The following is a 21,471-nucleotide window of genomic DNA, read 5'->3' on the forward strand; positions in this document are numbered from 1 at the left end:
TTGTGTTTTTATTTATTTCCAGCATCTGCAGATTCACTCATGTGGCCTACCTTTTTAGTTGTTTTTGCCCTAGGAAAAGGGTGCTAGCTGTCCAGTTATCATCTAATACATTTTTATCAAACCTCATCCTCTCACTCCAAAGAGAAAAGCCCTAGCTGGTTCAATCTTTGCTGATAAGACATGCTTTCTAATACAACACACATTTTGTCTTGTTTGTGCTTTCTAATGCAGACAGCATTCTGGTAAATCTCTTCTGCATCATCTATAGATCTTCCACATCCTTCCTCAGACTGAACACTACACTCATAGTGTGGTATATCCACATTTGATATTCAGTATGGTATTTGATATTCAAGGATGCGCTTGGGGTCAGAGGGGGGAGTTATGGGTCAGGTTAGCAATTAGGGACAACGATGAGGGCAGGCCAGAGTACAAGTCTCTACTTCCTGTTTGAGGGCCAGCGACATGGGCACGGTTGGGTGTTAGGCTGGCAGACCGGTGAGAACATGTCATTGGCAAGACTGGAGGCCAAGGTCAAGATTTCAGAATCCTGTCATCAGTGAATCCACCATTTGAGGTCAGGAATTCAGGCCCTCATCCAGGATTCTCGTTCAGCACCATTTATGAGTCCGGGGTCGATACTGAAGATCGAAGCCCGGTGGTCAATCATAAGTCTGGATCGTAGCCCAAAGGTCAATCAGAATTCTGGATCGAAGCCCTATGGCTGATTGGAAATCCAGATTGAAGCCCAAAGTTCAAGCAGGAGTACATATGTCAAGGCACAAAGCCCAGAGCCCCGAGATGCAAAACTCTGAGTCCACTGTGCGAGTCGGGGCATAATGTCCGTGAATCTGCAAATTGACTGTAGACTGGGGCAGAAGATGATGTTGCTCAGGGTTAGAAGGCTGTGAATGTGCATGAGTGGGAGAGGGCGAGAACAGAACTGTTCTTGTTTTGTTTGGTACGCTCTAATTTGTTGTGTTCTGTGTTGTTCTGCCAAACATTGTGGGAATGCAATGTTGGCACCAGAATGTGTGGCAACCCTTGTGGGCTGCCCCCAGCCCCACAATGCACCATTGGTTGATAACAAAAATGACACATTTCACTGTTTGTTTGGATGTACAGTAAATGTGATCATTAAATCTGGATCTGAATCTGAATCTGAATCTAACCAGAATGTTATCGAGCTGCAACATTACATCTTTGCTCTTGAGCTCAATCTCACGCCTTACAGGTAAGGTAGATAACACCTTTGAGCAGGTGGTTACACCCAGAGTGCATGGTTCAGGGAGTAGATGGGTGAACACCAAGAGGGGTAAAGGAAAAGGAAGTCAGTGCAGGGTTCCCCTGTGGCCATTCCCCTCAGCCACAGCTATACCCCTTTGGATAATGATGATGGGGGTGACCTATCTGGGCAAGGCAGCAGCAGCCAGACCAATAGCACTGTGGTCGGCCCTGAGCCTCAGAAGAGTGGGGTAAAGTCAGGTAGAGCAATAGTCATAGGAACTCGGTAATTAGGGGGACAGACAGGCAGCCAAAGAGATGCCAACACCATGTTTTGCCTCCTGGTTGCAGAGTCCCGTATGTTCTGAGCAGTTGCAGAATATTCTTGAGGTGGGGGGGTGAGCAGCTGAAGGTTGCAGTACATGGTTGTACCAATGACACAGGCAGGAGAGGGGTTGAGGTCCTGCGCAGTAAGTTTAGGGAGTTAGGAAGGAGGTGGAAGAGCAGGACCTCTATGATGGTAATCTCTGGATTACTCCCAGTGCAACAAGCTCTGGAAGATCAGAACAGGAAGAAATGAGTGATTGAGGAGTTGGTGCAAGGTCAGGGTTCCAAGTTCTTGAATCACTAGAACCTTTTCTGGGGAAGGGGTGACCTGAACAAGTAGGACTGGTTGTTCCTGAACTGGAGGAAAACCAATATTCTGGGAAGGAGGTTTGCTAATGCTATTGGGGAGGCTTTAAACTAGACTTGCAGAGGGTTGGGAACCAAAGCGAAGAGGCAGAGGATGGGGTGGTTGGTGCACAAGTAGAGACAGGTTGTAGGGAGTCTGTGAAGAAGGTTAGGCAGATGGTAGAGCAAAGATACACTCAGCCAGACAGTTTGAAATGTGTATTTTAATGCAAGGAGTATCATAAACAAGGTGGATGAACTTAGAGCGCGGATCAATACATGGAGCTATGATGTTGTGGCTAATACAGAGACTTAGAAGACTCAGGGGCAGGCATAACTGCTGAGTGTGCCAGGCTTTAGAAGTTTCAAAAAGGACAGGGAGGAAGGCAAAAGGGATGGGGGCATGGCATTGCTAATCAGGGATAGTATCACAGCTGCAGAAAAGGAGGTAGTCATGGAGGGATTGTCTACTAAGTCATTGTGGGTGGAAGTCAGAAACAGGAAAGGGCTAAACTGTACTGGGGGGTTTTATTGACCCCCCCCCCCCCCCAGTAGTAACGGAGACATCAAGAAGTGGATAAAGAGGCAGATTCTAGAACGGCGTAATTATAATAGGCTTGTTGTGATGGGAGATTTTGACTTTCCTAATATTGACCAACATCCCCTTAGAGCAAGGGGTTTAGATGGGGAATGTTAGGTGTGTTCAGGAAGCTTTCCTGACGCAATATGTAGAAAAGCCAGCTGGAGGAGAGGCCGCACTTGATCAGGTATTGGGAAATGAACCTGGTCAGGTGTCAGATCACTCAGTGGGAGAGCATTTGGGAGGTAGTGATCACAACTCTATCTCCTCTACCATCGTGCTGGAGAGAGATAGGAGCAGACAATTTCAGAAAACATTTAATTGGGGTAGGGGGAAATATGATGCTATTAGGCAGAAACTTGGAAGCATAAATTGGGAGCAGATGTTCTCAGTGAAATGCACGGCCAAAATATGGCAAAGGTTATGGGAACATTTGCATGATGTTCGATTGAGGAAGGGAAAGGATGGTAGAGTGAAAGAACCATGGTGTACACAAGATGTAGAAAATCTAGTTAAGAAGAAAAGAAAAACTTATGAAAGCTTTAAGAAACTCGGTACTGTTAGAGCTCCAGAAAATTACAAGTTTGCCAGAAAGGAGCTCAAGAATGAAATTAGGAGAGCCAGAAGGGGCCATGAGAAGACATTAGCAGACAGGATTAAAGAAAACCCCAAGGCATTATACAGGTATGTGAAGAGCAAGAGGATGTGAGAATAGGACCAATCGGGTGCAATGGTGGAAACGTGTATGGAATTGGAGGAGGTAGAGGAAGTATTTAATGAATATTTTGCTTCAGTATTCACCAGTGAAAAAGACCTTCACAATTGTGGAGATGACTTACAGTGGACTGAATTCTTGAGCATATAGACATTAAGAAAGAGGATGTGCTGGAGCTTTTGAAAAGTATTAAAGGATTCCAATAAGGCATTTGATAAGATCCCCCATGCAAGGCTCCTTCAGATCCATGGGATCCAAGGAAACTTTCCTTTGGGGATCCAGATTTGGCTTGTCCACAGAAGGCAAAGGGTGGTTGTAGATGGTTCCTATTCTGCATGGAGGTCAGGGACCAGTGGTGTTCCAAAGAAATCTGTTTTGGGGCCCCTCCTGTTTGTGATTTTTATAAATGACCTGTGTGAGGAAGTAGAAGGGTGGATTAGTAGGTTTGTTGATGACACCAAGATTAGGGGATTTGTGGATAGTCTGGAGGGATGTCAGAAGTTACAGCGGGACATTGATAGGATGCAAAACTGAGCTGAGAAGTGGCAGATGGAGTTCAACCCAGATAAGTGTGAAGTGGTTCATTTTGGTAGGTCAAATTTTAAGACAGAATATAATATTAATGGTAAGACTCCTGGCAGTGTGGAGGATCAGCGAGATCTTAGGGTGCAATGTCCATAGGACACTCAAAACTGCTGCGCAGGTTAACAGTGTTGTTAAGAAGGCATATGGTGTGTTAGCCTTCATCAGCCGTAGGATGAGCTCAAAAGCTGTTACAGCCATATAAGACCTTAGACCCCACTTAGAGTACTGTGTTCAGTTCTGGTCACCTTACTACAGGATGGATGTGGATACTATAGAGAGAGTGCAGAGGGGATTTACAAGGATATTGCCTAGATTGGAGAGTGTGCCATATGAGACTAGGTTGAATGAACCTGACCTGTTCTCCTTGGAGTGATGGAGGATAAGAGGTGACCTGACAGAGGTGTATAATATGATGAGGGGCGGTGATCGTGTGGATAGCCAGTGGCTTTATCCAAGGGCTCTAATGGCTAACACAAGGGGGCATAGTTTTAAGGTGCTTGGAAGCAGGTACAGGGGGATGTCAGAGGTAAATTTTTCACACAGAGAGTGGTGGGTGAGTGGAATGCACTGCCAGCACTGATGGTAGAGGCAGATACAATAGGGTCTTTTAAGACACTAACTTAAAAGAGTCTTTTAAGAAACTCTCAGATAGGTACATGGAGCTTAGAAAAGGAGAGGACTATGCATTAGGGACATTCTAGGTAGTTTCTAGAGTAGGTTACATGGTCAGGCCAATATTGTGGGCTGAAGGGCCTGTAAAGTGCTATAGATTTCTATGTTCTATGTAATGCCTTACTAAAATCCATCAACGACACTTCTATGTACAACTGTTCATCAGCTTGTGGTGTCATATCTTCGAATAATTCCATAAGGTTCATAAGACACGATTTGCTCCTCACATAGCCATGCTGACTATCCCTTATCAGACTATGTTTCCACAAATGACTGTAAATCCTGTCTCTGAGAATACTCTCGAATTGCTTGCCCACCATTGACATAAAACTCACGGATCTGTATTTACCAGGATTATCTCTATTACCTTTCCTGGACAAAGGAACAACATTTTCCACCTTCCCATCTTCTGGAATTATTCCTGTGGCCAGTGTGCAAACAATTATCATCGCCAATGATGGGGAAATCTTCTCCCTTGCTTCCTGTATTAACCTGGACTACATTCCATCCAGGTCCTGGGACTTACTACCTATCCTAATGTTTTTCAAAAGTTCCAGCACATCCCTTTTCTTCCACCAACATATACCAGCATATTAGCCTGTTTTACACTGTACTCACATTTGTCAAAGTCCCTCTCACTGGTGAAAACTGAAGCAAAGACCTCTCCACCTCCTCCAACTCCAGGCATATGTTTCCTCTTTTATCCCTGATTGTTCCTACTCTCACCCTAATCATTCTCCTGCTCTTGACATTAAGGTCTTCTCGTGACCCCTTCTAGCTCATCTTAAGTCTATTCTTGGGCTTCTTCCTGGCTGCTTTATAACTCTACAGAGCCCTCTCTTATCCTTATTTCCTAAATGCTTCTTTCTTCCTCTCAACTAGGTGTCCCACATCTCTTGTTAATCATGATTCTTTCACCCTACCATTCTATTTCAATATGTCAACCCTATTCAGAACCCCATGCAGGTACCTCTAAAAAATGCTCACGTTTTCATTGTGTGATCAAGTGACATATTCTTTTGTTGACAAGTGCTCCCTGAACAACCTTCACATTTCTGTTGTGCGTTTCCCTGAGTACATCTGTTCCTAATTTACGCTCCTAAGTTCTTGCATAATAGCATCATAATTCAATTACCATCTGCTCCTATACCACTTTGCTATACCATCTGCTCCTATGGTAAAGGTCACTGACTCTGAAGTTCTCAACTGCCAAGAGATCCATGGCTGTTACCTGACTGGTTTCATAGTCTATTGCTAGATCCAGAATGGCCTCTCCTCTAGTGAACCTTACAAGAAAGATAGCGCTGGTGAGACATGACAATCTTTTACAGGCAGTAACCAAAGCTGCTAACTATTCTATTCATTACACTTTTTCTGGACTAAGATCACTGCAATGCAAAGCCTGTAATTTCCCTTTGGTTGTTGTAATGTGAGCAAAGTGTACTGTACCTTACTCCCATACTGCATTAAATAAAGGTTTGGGAGGTAGGAAGGTAGTGAGCAGCACTGAGGACTTTGCCTGAAGTCCCTCTTTTGTAGATATTGTGAACGCAGACGAGTTACAGTAGTTGCAAAATGAAAGGCCTCTAAAGGAATAAATGCATTGAGGACATTTCACTAACAAGGACCATAGAGAAATTATCTGAAACAACCTTGTTCAAATCAAATCAGGGTTAGGTTTATTATCACTGACAAATGTCAAGAAAGGACAAAATAGAATCAATTATTTAAGACATTGAATATGGTGCCACAGGAGACAGAATGGTGCGTTCATGATGCATAACAAATGTCATGATGGAAAACAAAGTGGTGCAGCAGTTCGTGCTGTTGCTGTACCATTCCAACACCCAGGGGTAGGGATCACTGGGCGATGTCATTATTGCAGAGACACCAGTCAGTAGCTGATGAGTGGAAAGAGGTGGGAGAACATGGGAAATTAAGAAGTAAAGGAAGAGATGAGCATCAAGGAAATGAGAGAAGGGAGTGGGAGCAGCGGCGGACCCTCAAAGAGGTGGGGGACCAGTTAGGGAAAAGTGCTGAGTGGTAGTGAGACTAAAGAAGGGGGGAGATAAAGGACTAAGGTACCTGGATGGAGTGTAGAAGGGAGGGGAGCTGAGGAAGAGCTGTGTGTGTGTGTGTGTGTGTGTGTGTGTGTGTGTGTGTGTGTGTGTGTGTGTGTGTGTGTGTGTGTGTGTGTGTGTGTGTGTGTGTGTGTGTGTGTGTGTGTGTGTGTGTGTGTGTGTGTGTGAGAGAGAGAGAGAGAGAGAGAGAGAGGTCTACAGTTACCCTGGATCTCTTTGCCATGGGACCAAGAATTTACCCTTTTTCAGTCTGTGTTGTCACCGATGTGCAATACCTATCTTTGGGGGAAGATTGCAAGCAGTACGAGCTTCTAATACTTTTCATAAATAGAGTGGGAGGATTTCATGTTTGATATTGAGGAGGGCTGAGAAGATGTCAAACTGTTCAAAACACATTTATTCAGAACATTCTGTGCCACAAACTGTTCTAATCTAAAACCTACATCAATATCCTAATGCAATGGCTTGGAAAATTTTAGAAATTTCTGGAGATTTTGTAGATAGAATTTTCTGCATAAATCTGATACCATACTGAAGAATGTCACATAACTGCTTGTTAACAATTACATTTTCCAAAGGTGATTCTACTTCTTTACATCTTCAGTGGGCTTGCCTGTTTTAGAGTTTCCTTATATTCTGAAACATAACTGAGAAACCCAAGCTCAACCAAAATGTACCCAAAACTGAAGGTTGTAAAGGAAAGAAAAATTACATATGAAAGGGATTTGAATCAATATTAATGGGAAAAAGGCACCAGCTATTTAATTATCCTTACCTGAATAGACTAACATACTATATTTCTGTCCAAAACGTATTTTGTGTGGGGATGGGTTGCACATGAGATGATCTACAATATGGTTATATGAGTATATTTAAACTGGATCTATACAATACTGTGGTGCCTGCGGCTCCCACTCTTTTGATACTCCTATGACTAATCACTAAAGCTTTTATTGTATATCATTAAGGAGGTCATTTTTCATAACAAATTTTTCTGGAGTTCTCCGTTTTAGGTCTCCAAAAAGCTGGTGGCTATATGTCAAAAATAATTAGCACAACCTGCTGTGCTCACCAAAAATGCTAAATTGCGGTCTAACCAAAGGCACTTAGCATAACTAAAGTTCTCAGTAAAGAGGCAGTGTATCTTTGGGATTGTTGAAATGGATATGCAGGAATTACATTTTTAAAATAGCCTTTTGCTAGATATGCCAAAAGAAAGGATAGATAATCGAAACCCCAATCCATCAAAAGGGTGCAACAAAATCCACAACACTGGCCTCCAATACTGTAGCAGTATTATTCAAATTGATTTGAATCAATTAATAAATCAATCTTTCTCTCTCCATTTGATTTTACCCTTCACCTTTAACCTTCCATTGACTTCCTTTAACCTTTTACCTTCAACCTTTAACCCTTATCCATCACCTTTAAACTCCCCTTGTTGGATGTACTGGAGTGATTCAACAATGTTCTGTTCATGGAATTTTTCAATCCCATCATTCTCATCAACCCCTAAACAGGAAATGACATCAGATTTAATATAAATAGCTATATGTCTGTTTTTCATGCCACATACAATCTGTCTGGAAATATACCCCAGTTCACACTGGGTTGGATTTTTCAATTTCCTTACCCGTGGCAGAGTTTTCATGGTAAAATAGCAGCAGTTCCTATGTTCATAATAAAGATTATCAGTTCTCATCGTGCAGTGTGTGTAGCTCACCGGAAACCGGGAGTGACATTAGTAACACACAAAATGCTGGTGGTATTCAGAGGACCACGCAGCATCTATGGCAAAGTTACATATGAAAGGGACTAACTGCTGCACCATTTTGTCTTCCATCATGATACCTGATATGCACAGAGGGTCTCGGCCCAAAATGTCAACAGTTTACTCTTTTCCATAGATGCTGTCTGGCCTGCTGAGTTCCACCAGCGTATTGTGTGTGTCACTTGTCCAGCATCTGCAGATTTTCTCTAGTTTATGATGATTCTGGTAGTTTTGCTTACTCCATGCAGGTTAGTCTTTTATAAAGAACAAACACAACATGGTGTCAGAAGTCAGCGTGAGGTCTAAGCACGAAGAGTAGTTGAATACCACAAGCATCTAAGAAAGAGACACTAGTTCTGACGGAGAGAAGCTGCCAGCAGGAGAGCATGCTGTCTCAAAGTTCACCAAGAAATTGAGGCAAAAGCCTAAATATCTCCTCAATGGATAACCTAGGTTCTCCCATAGCTATGCAGTTTGCCAGCAATCTAGCCGATATTGGAAACACTTCAAACAGCGATTCAATACATTGCAGCAAACAGAGCTGGTGGGACGGAGGAAAAATTGAAAGCGTCTATGCACACGTAATTTGTGAAGATGCTTTGGACATCTATAACAGCTTTCAAATTGATGAGACAGCCTTAACATTGGACACTCTCGTGACAAAGTTCAAGTGTTTTGTCCCAAATAAAAACCACATTTGAAAGATATACAGGTAGTCCCCGAGTTACGAACGTCCGACTTATGGACAACTCGTACTTACGAACCGAGGAAGGAGAACGTCGTCCGGCATTTTAAGTCGGATCACGACGCCGTCCGCCATTTTAAGTCATTGCCGTTGACACTGTATTAAGTGTGTAACTTTGTAATTGACTTAAATTTTTCTTAGCAAGATTCACCCTGACCCCCACCCCCCATTCCGGTCGGCTGGTGGCTCAGTGAGATCAGCGTTGGGCTCGACAATGAGTTCAATCCAGTGACAGACCGCTCCCGTTGCCGGGTTGATGTCGAGCACGCAATTCGACCTCATAAAAAAAACACTGCCACCTCCAGTTTAAATTCCCACACGGAATATTGTGGAGGATCAAATACAGTACCCAAACCCAGTAAAGCCCCCACTTGTCCCATTTAACCTGTCTCAGTGCAGTGGAGTTTAGGACCCGGGGAATTCAGTGAGGTGTTCCTTAGGACCCAGCAGACCTCGGGAGCAGGCGGAGCTCGGGACCGGCCACCCACAGTGTTTCTGTTCCGTTGATGGGAAGCGATCGCAATTGAAAATGAAATGGAAATAATAAAGCGTTTGGAAAGAGTTGAAACGCCATTGGTCATTGGAAAAGTGTTAGGCTACAGTCGGTCAACGATCCGAACAATCTTAAAGGATAAAGTGAGAATAATGGTGCATGTGAAAGGCTCTGCCCCAATGAAAGCTATAATTATTACTAAGCAACGCAGTGGTTTAATTAATGGAATACTTACGTTTTGTAAGTGTTTTATATGCATAGAAAAGTAAAATATATACTAAGACGAACGTTTGACTAACTGACACTAAATAATACCGGATGTACTTGTTCCGACTTATGTACAAATCTGACTTAAAGACAGACTCGGGAACGGAACTCGTACGTAACCCGGGGACTGCCTGTAAATCATTTTCTTGCGAGCAGAGGCAAGGTGTTTGCTTTGACCAATACTTATCTGAGCTTCACAAACTAAATCCTGTGAGTTTAGAGACTTGAGAGACTCGCTAGTCAGAGTCAAAATAGTTTGTGGAATCCCAGATATTTTCTCAGAAAAAGCAAGCCACATGAAAAAAATTTAATGCTAGAAAAGGCTGTGAATATCTGTTGGGCAGCGGAGACCACACAATCTGAAACTAAGGACCTGCCCAGGGCAGAAACACCAGTACATGCTGTGAAAACAGAGGGGCAGAGCACAAGGCAATTCCCAAAGCACTGCATAGGAAAGAGGTAGGATTCAACAGTAGTGCAGCAAACATGGAGGTAGGCACATTCCAAAGACGTAGCCTGCTTATGGAAAGTCCATCAATAATTGTGGGAAGAGGAATCATTTTGCAAAGCTGGGGCTACCAAGAGAAAGGTGCACACAGTTGCTGAGGAAATGGAAAAAGTTTTTGTAGATTGCTGGTGCTGATAAAGCAGAATCGATTGTCCCAGTGACTGAATGAGACATTAATTCCATTCAAACTTAACACTGGAGCCCAGTTAAAACTATTGTTCATGGATGATTACAAGACTCTCAAAGTAAGAAACAAGATTTAGCCACAGAAGTTAAAAGTAACAGGTTATGTTGACAGGGCTGCAGGAGAGAACATTCCAGTAAAAGGAGGCTGTATAGTGATCTTCAACGACAAGGGGCAGCACCTAAAGGACCAGTGCTAATATTATGTCTGAGTGCATATGAAAAGCTCAACCTGTTGAAAGAAGTTTTCATAGCGGCTTCACAGACCAAAGATGACCACACTTCACTCATGGAAGAGTATGCAAATGTCTCTTCATTTGGGCTTGGACGCTTACCTGGTGTACACAAAATGCTGGAGGAATTCAGCAGGCCAGGCGGCATCTATGCCCAGCTTGTAGAGCTCCTCCAGCATTTTGTGCATGTTGTTCGGATTTCCAGCATCTGCAGATTCTGGAGTACACAAAATCCATGAGACAGTAGTTCCTGTTCTCCATGCAGGCGGGAAAGTTCCGTTTGCACTTAGAGACAAACTTATACAAGAACTAGCACAAGTAGTTGACATGATATGGAATGTCAATTTGAAATTAAATAAAGAGAAATGTGAGTTTGGAGTTAAGACTCCAGCCTTCACAGGAGATGCTATATCAGTAGAGGGGGTGAAACCTCACCCTAGAAAGATGTCAGCCACTGAGAACACAGATAGACCCCAAAACCAAAAGCAGGTGAAGCACTTCCTCAAGATGGTGACTCAACTGGCTAAGCTCACCCTCTGACTGTTTACAGTGTCAGCACCACTTAGGTCACTCTTGGAACAGTAAAATGAGTGGATTTGGTCTCACAATCAAGAAGAGTGTTTCCAGAGGCTGAAAGGGATCCTAACTGAAGAGCCCATGCTGAAGTTTTATGATCCAGAAAGGTGTACTAGGATCTCAGCGGATGTGTCCCAGTTTGTCCTTGGATCATTAATACTACAGCAGCATGATGACACATGGCAACCTGTGGCCTATGCATCAAGACTCTAACAAGTGTGGAAGCCAACTATGCACAGAAAGGGAAAGAGCTTCTTCCCAGCACATATGCATGTGGAAGGCTCCGTCAGTATATCTATGCACAAGCTATTGAAGTGGAGACAGACCATAAACCACTGGTCTCAATTATGTCCAAACCACTGAATGACCATCCCATGAGGATACAGTGCATGTTGATAATGCTGCAGAAACATGATGTGAAGATAACCTACACACTAGGAAAATATATGCTTGCTGCTGATGTGCTGTCTCGTACAGTCAACTCGAAAATAAAGAGTGACCAAGAGATGAATGTAGATATACAAGCCTGTATTGATACGATCCAGTATATCCCAATAATGCAGAGCAGATTAGGAAAGCAACAATCACAGATGAAACAATGAAAGGATTCAAAGAGACAATGCAGGAAGGATGACCAGCAACTAAGAATGACTGTCCAATGTGTATTCTGGATTACTGGGCATGCAGAGCTGAACTGTCAGTAGTGGAAGATATGGTCTTCGAAGTGAACAGGTTTGTGATTCCAGTGTCACTACATAAGCAAGTGCTCCAGAAGATACAGCACATGAAGGGCATCTTGGTGAAGAAAAATGTAAATGAAGAGCTCGTGAACTGATATACTGGCCAAGAATGAATCAAGATGACTGCTTCATGTTAGATACTGTATGTCTTCCCCGTAGACCAAAGCAGCAAGCTGAACTGCTTACACCATACCCTGTACCAGACAGGCCATACTTCAAAGTTGGAGTGGATTTGTTTGATTGTAATGGGCTTAGTCACATTGTGGTAACAGACAACTTTTCCAATTAAAAGCAGTCATTGTCTTCCTGAAAACTGTGTTTGCAGGGAATGGAGTTCCATATGAGGTGCTATCAGACAATGGTCCACAATTTTTGAGCCATGAATTTCATTCCTTTGTCAATGATTGGGGTTTCAACATATAACTTCAAGCCTACATCACCCAAAATCTAATGGCCTATCAGAGCGTTCAGTCAAGGTAGTGCAGGGTCTCACAAAGAAAGCACAGAGTGGAGAAGAAGATCACTGAAGTCTGATGATTTATAGAAGTGTGCCACTGCAGAATGGCATTTCACCAGTTCAAGTGCTGAGGAGTAATCCAGAATGCTGATGAGCTTGCTACCATTCCTGTGCACGAAAACCTGATGATACGTAAAGGAGCACACGAGGTTAAATTGGCTAAAGTAAATGGGAAGGAAAAATAGTATCATGACAAGACCGTGAAAAGCCTACCAGTCCAGAAGCCTGGAGATTAATCTGAGATCATGATTCTGGCACTTAGTCCATGCAAGGATATGTGCAAGAGGAAGTGGCTCCACATTCCTATCAGATCCAGACCAAGCGAGGAATACCTTTGTTACCACAATGTGACTCTGCCCATTACAATCAAACAAATCCACTCCAACTTTGAAATACGGCCTGTCTGGTACAGGGTATGGTGTAAGCAGTTCTGCTTGTGGATCTATGATGACAAGCTCCAACCCAAAGTTGCGACACATCACCTGTCAGTACACCAAAGGGGCCAGCAGATATAAAGAATAAACTAGTTGATTAGAATTCTCAGAAAGACACAAAAATAAATACACCAAATACAAGCAATATACCCGTAGAAACATATAGCAGATCAAAAAGGATCATTTAAACACCTCAGAGACTGACTGTGAGTTGTTGATTGAATAAGGGACTATATTTGTTCATTACAATTGGAGTTCATGTAAATATCTATGTTGGAAAGATCATTACAATTGACATTACTGCAAATACTGTATCTTTGTTGGAAAGCATTATTGGTTCTTGCAGGTTTGTGAGGACATAGTATTGCTTATTTTTCTTTAAAGGGAGAAGATGTGTTATCATGTGTGTCCATAATAAAGAACTTCAATGCCCAGCATGCAATGCAAGTGATTCACTGGGAACTGGGAGCGACATTGCTGAACTGGTGGCATGCATTAAAGTGTGGAGTGGGAAGCCATCACGTCTAGAGTGTCTGAATAAATGTGTTAGTTTTTTTTATATACACAAGTTTTTTTTAACAAGAACAAACAGTTTCAGCAATCAGTTCATCACTATCACCTCAAAAGCAGATGATGATGAGGATGAGATGCTGATACTCACACCTAATGAGTGAATTTAACAAAACACCTGATGGCTATACATTTCTACCATAGGTTTTAATAATCTAAGGGTAGTTAAAGAAGACATAATTTGAAGAGTATTGCCAAAAGAACAAAGGGAAAGCTGAGGAGAATTATTTTGTACAGTGTATTTCAAGTATCTGTAAAAGACTACCGGTATATGGCAAAGTAGAATCAAGAATTTTAAAAGAGGGATTAATAAGTATTCTAGAAAGAACCATTAGAAAGATTAATGAACTACAATGTCAGAGAGTTGGTCCCTATCCTTTAGGTTTATGCTGAGGATCTGGTTTGAATAATTAACAGATCCAGTAACGTGTGTTTCTGTATTGTCAGTAATGTTTTGTGTAATTGTCATTAAGTCTTAGAGTTATAGTCATGGAGCACAGAAACAGGCCTCGACCCATCTAGTTTTTGCTCTGGAGATAAGCAATAGCTTTGGTACTCAGTTTTTTTGCTACATTCTTAATGAGAGAGAAATTGTTTACACAATAATTCAGGATTTAGGCCAGAGTAACTGCAATATATTTATTACTAAACATGAGTTGATTTGAGAAAATGTTGGTTGAATCTGCTACTTGAACTGTATTGTCATATGTAGATCTAGGACTGTAGTCCAAATATTATACACATTTGCATCAGCATCCAAGTCAGGATTAGAGTCATAGAAAAGTACAGCACAGAAACAGGCCCTTCAGTCCATCTAGTCCATGCCGAACCATTTAAACTGCATACTCACATCGACCTGCAGTGCAACAAGAGCCCTCCATACCCCTACCATTCATCTACCCATCCAAACCTACGCATTGAAGTCGAGCTTGCATGCACCACTTTCACTCATTATGCTCTGAGTGATGTTTCCCCTTAAACTTTTCACCTTTCACCTTTCTCTGCTAGATTATGTACTGCATTGAACTGTTGCTGCTAAGTTAACAAATTTTGCGTCACATGCCGGTGATAATAAACCTGATTCTGATTCTGATTAACCTATGACCTTCCATGTCACTCTTATCCATGTAATTATCCAAACTAATTTTGAATGTTGAAATCAAAACCACATTCACCTCTCGCACTGGCAGCTTGTTCCACACTCACACCATCCTTTGAGTGAAGAAGTTCCACCTCAGGTTCCCCTTAAATATCTCACCTTTCACACTTAAACTATGACCTCAGTGGAAAAAAGCCCGTTTGCATTTACCCTATCTGTAGTGTTCTCGCACAGGTGTAAAAAAACTCTGAACTAAACACGCAGTATAAACCGAGTCAATGAGGCGCGGTCCCAGTAAGATTAACCGTTTACTGTTCACTCTTCCACATTAACGTATGGTGAAAACTGTTGATAAAACAATACAAAATATGTACAGTATTTGTTTTCTTCTTGGCATCACATTTACATCATAAATACTTGCAAAAGTAAAACTAAACTATATTACATTAAAGTGCAATCGGAATCTACCTACGCCATCGACTGGCTTTAAATACATCAACACAAACTATCTGCAACTCTTTAAATAACAAAGAACATAAACTTTATCAACCGTCATTACTTTTAACAGAATCAGCGTTAACATTTTTACTTCAACATATCGATTATCTTATGAACTTACGGCGTTGCTTCTCTGATGTTTCTAGTGTGTAGAAAGAAAACTTTTCTCGCGCTGATCCTGCACACATAAGCCCCCTCCTTCCCGTTTCTCCAAACCGGTATTTTCCCACAAGATGCGGCGAAACCGGGTGTGACATCATCGCATGCCGCGATATATCACAGACAACAAATTTACTTTAAACAACCTGAACTATAACTAAAAAATAATTACAAATGAATTACTAAAGCGAAAATATAATGAACTAAACAAATGCCTTAAAGGCAACACACTCCCCGCCTGACCTTCGTAAGGTCACTAAGAACATAATAAAAAAATTCAGTCTCTAAATCAGTCCTTAGGTAGAAGTAGAATGACTTCTGCAACTGGCCTTTGGTAAATTTTCACATCACCTTGGTCAGAAGTTTTCAACTTAACCTTCCTGACATGTCCATCCCTACCAGGGAACGTGGCAGTGATTCTGGCCATTGGCCAGCAGTTGCGGGTGATTTGCTTGTCCCTGAGCAGGACTAAATCTCCAACTTGAAGATTCCTGCGAGGTTCTGTCCACTTTTGTCTATGTTGCAACAAAGGTAGATATTCGTGTCTCCAACGAGACCAGCACCGATTTGTAAGAGCCTGAACCTGTCTCCATTGCTTTGTGTACAAATCCTTATTGGAGAAGTCCCCAGGTGGAGGGGGAGCTCCTGCCTTCTGCGTAAGGAGCATTAATGGCGAGAGTATGAAGGGGCTTTCTGGGTCAGAAGAGACAGGTAGGAGTGGTTGTGCATTTATAATGGCTGTGACCTCTGCCATTAGAGTGCACAGTACTTCGTGGGTCAGTCAGGTGCGTTGCTGCAGAAACATTGAATCAAGGATCCTTCTGGCGATACCAATCATCCACTCCCATGAGCCTCCCATGTGAGAGGCGTGTGGTGTGTTGTACTCCCAGTTGCATCCCTGCTGACTGAGGTACCTTTGCACCGTTTTGTCCATCCCAAGCTCCTTGGACGCTCCAACAAAGTTCGTGCCGCAATCAGACCTTAACTGTTTTGCAGGGCCTCTTAGCGCAAAGAAGCGCCTGAGAGCGTTAATGCAGCTGGATGAATCCAAAGATTCGATGACCTCAATGTACACCGCTCTTGAATTCATGCAGCTGAACATGATGGTCCATCGCTTGCTCTCTGCTTGTCCTCCTCTAGTGCGTCTAGTGGTGATAGTCCAGGGACCAAATACATCGAGCCCCACATATGTAAAAGGAGGGCGGGCTTCAAGGCATTCTGGTGGGAGGTCTGCCATACGTTGAGCTTACATCTTCCCTCGCAGTTTCCTGCAGGTTACACATTTGTGGAGTACTGAATTGATCAGTGTGTTACCTCCCAAGATCCACAGTCCCGCTGCCCTGATTGCTCCTTCCGTCAGGTGATGGCCTTGATGCGTTACCTGTTCATGGTGATGGCGAGTGAGCAGTTAGTTACACATGGCTGTCTTTGGGCACGATTACTGGGCTCTTTTCTGCAGCTGGAAGGTGAGAGTGTATTAACCAGCCTCCAATGCAAATGATATCGTTTTTCAGGATCAGGTTGAATTTCCTCAAAGGGCTGTCCTTTGGTATTGGTTTATTAGCTTGGAGAGCTGAAAACTCCCTTGCAAAAGCTGCTCTTTGAGTTGCTTTAAAGATGACATCCTTTGCCTGGGCCAATTCATCTGCAGTGTGAGGTAAGTTACATTTATGCCATCCCTTGCATTTACCATTTCGGGATGAGTGTTTGTGAGATCTGGCCATGTGAATGAGGAACGCAAGTCCTCTCACTAAAGAATTCAAAGTGGAGAACCGCTGAAAGCGTTCATTAGTACGTATTGATTCTTTGAGGTAGGTGACTCCAGTTTGTATTTGCGGCCGAATTTCCGAGTCTCTTTCGGGTTCGATCAGCTCAAATGTCTCGCTCATTTGAGTTTTTTCTGTCGGTGGCTGATACAGAAAGGGGGGTCCGGTGAACCAGGATGTCTGAGCCAGGCGGGATGCAGGTAAGGATCTCGATGCATGGTCTGCAGGGTTATCCTCGGTACGTACATAATGCCATTGTTCAGGCTTTGATGACGGGCAGATACGTTGAACTCTATTATGAACGTACACGTAGAAGCGTTTTGATTCGTTATAAATATAACCAAGCACTACTTTGCTATCTGTGTAGAACTTGATATCATCCAGCTCTAGATCTAGCTCGTCCTGGATAAGATCTGCCATTTCCACAGCCAGGGCAGCCGCACACAGTTCAAGCCTTGGAATTGTCGGCTCAGACTGAGGAGCGAGCTTCGCCTTACCAGTTACAAATCCTACTTCAACTTGACCATCCTTCCCGACTACTTTCAAGTAAGCCACAGCACTGATGGCCTTGGTAGACGCATCTGAAAAACACACAATTCTGTGTGCGCTGCCTCGGTGGGTGAGGTCGCAGTGCACCTACGTTGGATATGAAGCTGTTTTAGATCTTGTTTTAGATCTAGAATCTCTCCAAGCCTCCCATCTGTTTAGCTTGTCTTCTGGTAGGGTGGTATCCCAGTCAGAGAGCTCAGAGGTAAGTTCTCTGAGAAGGACTCTTCCCTGGATCGTAACTGGCACCAGTAGACCCAAGGGATCAAAAACACTGTTGACAGTGGAGAGAACTCCACGGTGGGTGAATGGCTTGATCACGGTTGGCACGGAGAACGTGAATGTGTCAGTTGTAATCTCCCAAAGGAGACCCAAGCTCCTTTGTGTGGGTATGGTTTCTCCATCTAGATCTAGGTCTTTGATTGCCGGAGCACAGTCATCGTGTGGAAAGGCCTCCATTACTGCCTGACAGTTTGATGTGAACTTGTGCAAGCGGAGGTTTGACTCAGCGAGTGGGGCTTGTGTACGTCAGAGCAGATCGATTGCTTCGTCTTCTTTCTGTAGCGATATCAAGTCTTCGTTAACATAGAAGTGCCTTTCTACAAACTTAACAGTGTCATCGCTGTGCTCCTGTGCACCCTCTCTGATGGCTCTTCGCAGCCCATAGGTGGCCACGGCTGGTGATGGACTATTGCCGAAAACGTGGACTTTCATCCGGTACTCAATGACTTCCTTGTTAATGTCATTGTGCTTGTGCCATAAGAAACGGAAGAAGTTGCGATGGTCTTCCTGTACTAAGAAGCAATGGAACATCTGCTGGATGTCCGCTAAGATTGCAACCTTCTCCATCCAGAAGTGCAGCAGGACCCCGAGAAGGGTATTGTTGAGGTTGGGGCCTGTGAGGAGCACGTCATTAAGGGAGATACCAGCGCACTGAGCACTGGAGTCAAAGATCACCCTGATCTGATTGGGCTTTTGTGGGTGGTAAACCCCAAATGTTGGGAGGTACCAGCACTCCTCGCCTTCCCTCGGTGGCGTTGCTACTTCAGCATGTCCTTTAGCAAAGATCTTCTCCATAAATGCTACGTATTGTTGCTGCATCTCAGGTTTCCTTTTCAGGGTTTTTTGCAAAGATGTGAACCGCTTGACTGCCTGCTCTTTGTTGTTTGGCAGTCACTGGCATGGTTCTCTGAAAGGTACTGGGGCAACCCAATTATTTGCTTCATCTCTGAAGACCTTGGTGTCCATTATTTTTAAGAAGATGGAGTCTTGAGCTGACGGAGCAAGTTTATTATCATGCTCAGTTTGAGCGAAGACTGACTGTCCCAGCGTCTTGTCGGTTACTTTACATTTGTTACAGCCTTGTCGTGCTTCCTTAATACACATGAAACTTGTGCAGGGTTGAAAAATTGAAGGCGGCCACTCTCTAGCACATTGGTCTTGAGTGTGTTAACTGTTGGTTTGTGTACATTGCCAAGGCACACCTCTCCTATCACCACCCAGCCCAGATCCAGGCGTTGGGCAAAGGGGGCGTCGTGTGGTCCATTGACCTGCTGCCTGACCTTGTGCACCTGGAGAACGTCTCTTCCAAGTAGCAGGAGTATTTCTGCTTTTGGATCCAGTTCTGGGATGTGCTTGGCAATGTGGTGGAGATGTGGCTGGTGTAGCACCGCACTTGGCGTCGGGATCTCGGTGCGGTTATTCAAAATTTCATTGCACTCTAAGAGTGAAGGGAGACAGATGACAACTTTACCATCCACGGACTCGAGCTGGAAGCCTTCTGCCTTCCTTCCATAAGTTTCCACGCTGCCTGAGCAAGTTCTAAGGTAGTATGGGAAATGATTACTCTCAATGTTGAACAAGTCAAAGAACTCTGGTCTGACTAGTGAGCGATTGCTCTGATCGTCCAGAATTACATAGGCTTTGATGGCCTTGTCTTTGGTTCCCTTAGGGTACACCTTAGTGAGGCAGATCTTTGAACAAGAACGGCTTGACTGAGCTTGACCGCAAACTTCTGTGCAGCTCGAGCTGACAACAGTTGTCCTGGAGTGAGCCTCTCCCTCCCCGCCATCCTGTTGTGAGGGTGAAGGAGCTTTGTCGGTTTGCGGTAACAGGCCGGGATGCATGGCCCCATCGTGATTAGTGCTATTACATTCCAAGCACTTCATGGGGATCGTACACTCTCTAGCAAGGTGAGGGGTAGAGGAACAGCATTTAAAAAATGTTTTTTTCTCCTTGAGAAGGGCCATCCTCTCTTCAAGGGGTTTTTTCCTAAATGTTCTGCATTTTTTGAGGGGGTGGGGTTAGTTGTGCAATGGACAATTCTTGCTACGGTCATTGTTAGTTGTAGATACTTTAGTTTTACGCACTGAGACAGGTTTATTGATGTTAAAATTATTCGAAATGGATTTAACTGGCTTGGTGTGAATGATACTGCTACCTTGACTCATGAAACTAAGGTCGTTTTGATTCTTCGCCTCCTTGCACACAAACCTAGTGAAATACTCAAAGGGAGGAAATCGACCATTGTTCTCTTCCTTGTACTCTGAGCCAACAGACACCCACCTTTCCTGCAGCCCAAATGGAAGTTTGTCCATGATTGGTCTAATCCTGTATGAAGTATCTAGGTATAATAGACCAGTTAAATAGCCATCTTCTTTAGCGCCTTGAATCTCCATGAGTAGATCTCCGAGCTCTCTTAACTTAGTGTGGTCCTTGGCTGACACCTTAGGAAAATTTTCTAGGCGTCAAAATAGTGCCATTTCAATAATTTCAGGGGCCGCATAGCACTCCCAACGTCTCTCCCATGCTTTGCGTAAGGCTAGCTTGGGGTTGTTGATGTACACTGAACGTATGCGTCTCACCTGTTCGCATGATTCTTTTCCCAGCCATTTCATCATAAGATCCAACTCTTGGGTTGCTCCAAGCTGGACTCCGTGGATAGCGTTGGTAAATGAGGAGTACCATGCACGGGAATTTTCAGGTTTATCGTCAAACTGGTATAGTCCTGAAGTGACGAGATCTCGTCGTGCTAAATACTCTGCCTTGGGTTCAACTGCAAGTGGCATGCCGGCTGGGGGAATATGTCGGCGGGTATATGACTGAGGGTGTACATTTGTTATGGGATTTGCTGTTCTGAATTCGGTCTTTGCCTCTCCTCTCGCCAAATCTGGTAAGTTTGGTGTCGAGAAGTATTTGTCGTGAGCCCTTTCATTCTTGAGTTCGTCGCGGAGTTGCAAGGGTAAATTGTTTTCCTCGGATGGATGTGATGCAATTGGGCCTTTCTGAGACCCCTCATGAGGTGGGACGTTAACATATAAGTATGGAGAGGAAGAACAAATCTTCAAGTCCATTTGAGATCAGACATAGTCGCTTGTACGTTCCAATCTGGTCCTTTCTGAAGTAGATTTTACGTCAACCAGAACATGCATTTCTTCAGCATTTTCTAATATCTCTGCTTCCACCCTGGCAGCTTCTGCTTCTCGGTGTAGCGTCAGCACTTCTAACTCTGCTTCTATCCTTACCCTTTCCAAATGGTTTTCGGCTTCTCTGGTAGCCACTTCCTTTTCTCTGGCAGCCGCTTCCTTTTCTCTGGCAGCCACTTCCTTTTCTCTGGCAGCCGCTTCCATTTTCAATTTTGCTTCCTGTTCGGCGTACAAGATTCGCACCTTGGCGGCTTCTGCTTTAGCTCTTGCATGGGCAGCCTTATTTGTTGATGCTCTACTGCTCCTGGCGCTGGATGGCAACGACTTGATGCTGGATCGCGATGCCATCGTAGCACTTGAAACACCTGGTAATGCCGCCTTTTCACTGTAGTGTTCTCGCACAGGTGTAAAA

The sequence above is a fragment of the Hemitrygon akajei genome, chromosome 4, assembly GCF_048418815.1.
Source record: "Hemitrygon akajei chromosome 4, sHemAka1.3, whole genome shotgun sequence".
Classification (NCBI taxonomy): Eukaryota; Metazoa; Chordata; class Chondrichthyes; order Myliobatiformes; family Dasyatidae; genus Hemitrygon; species Hemitrygon akajei.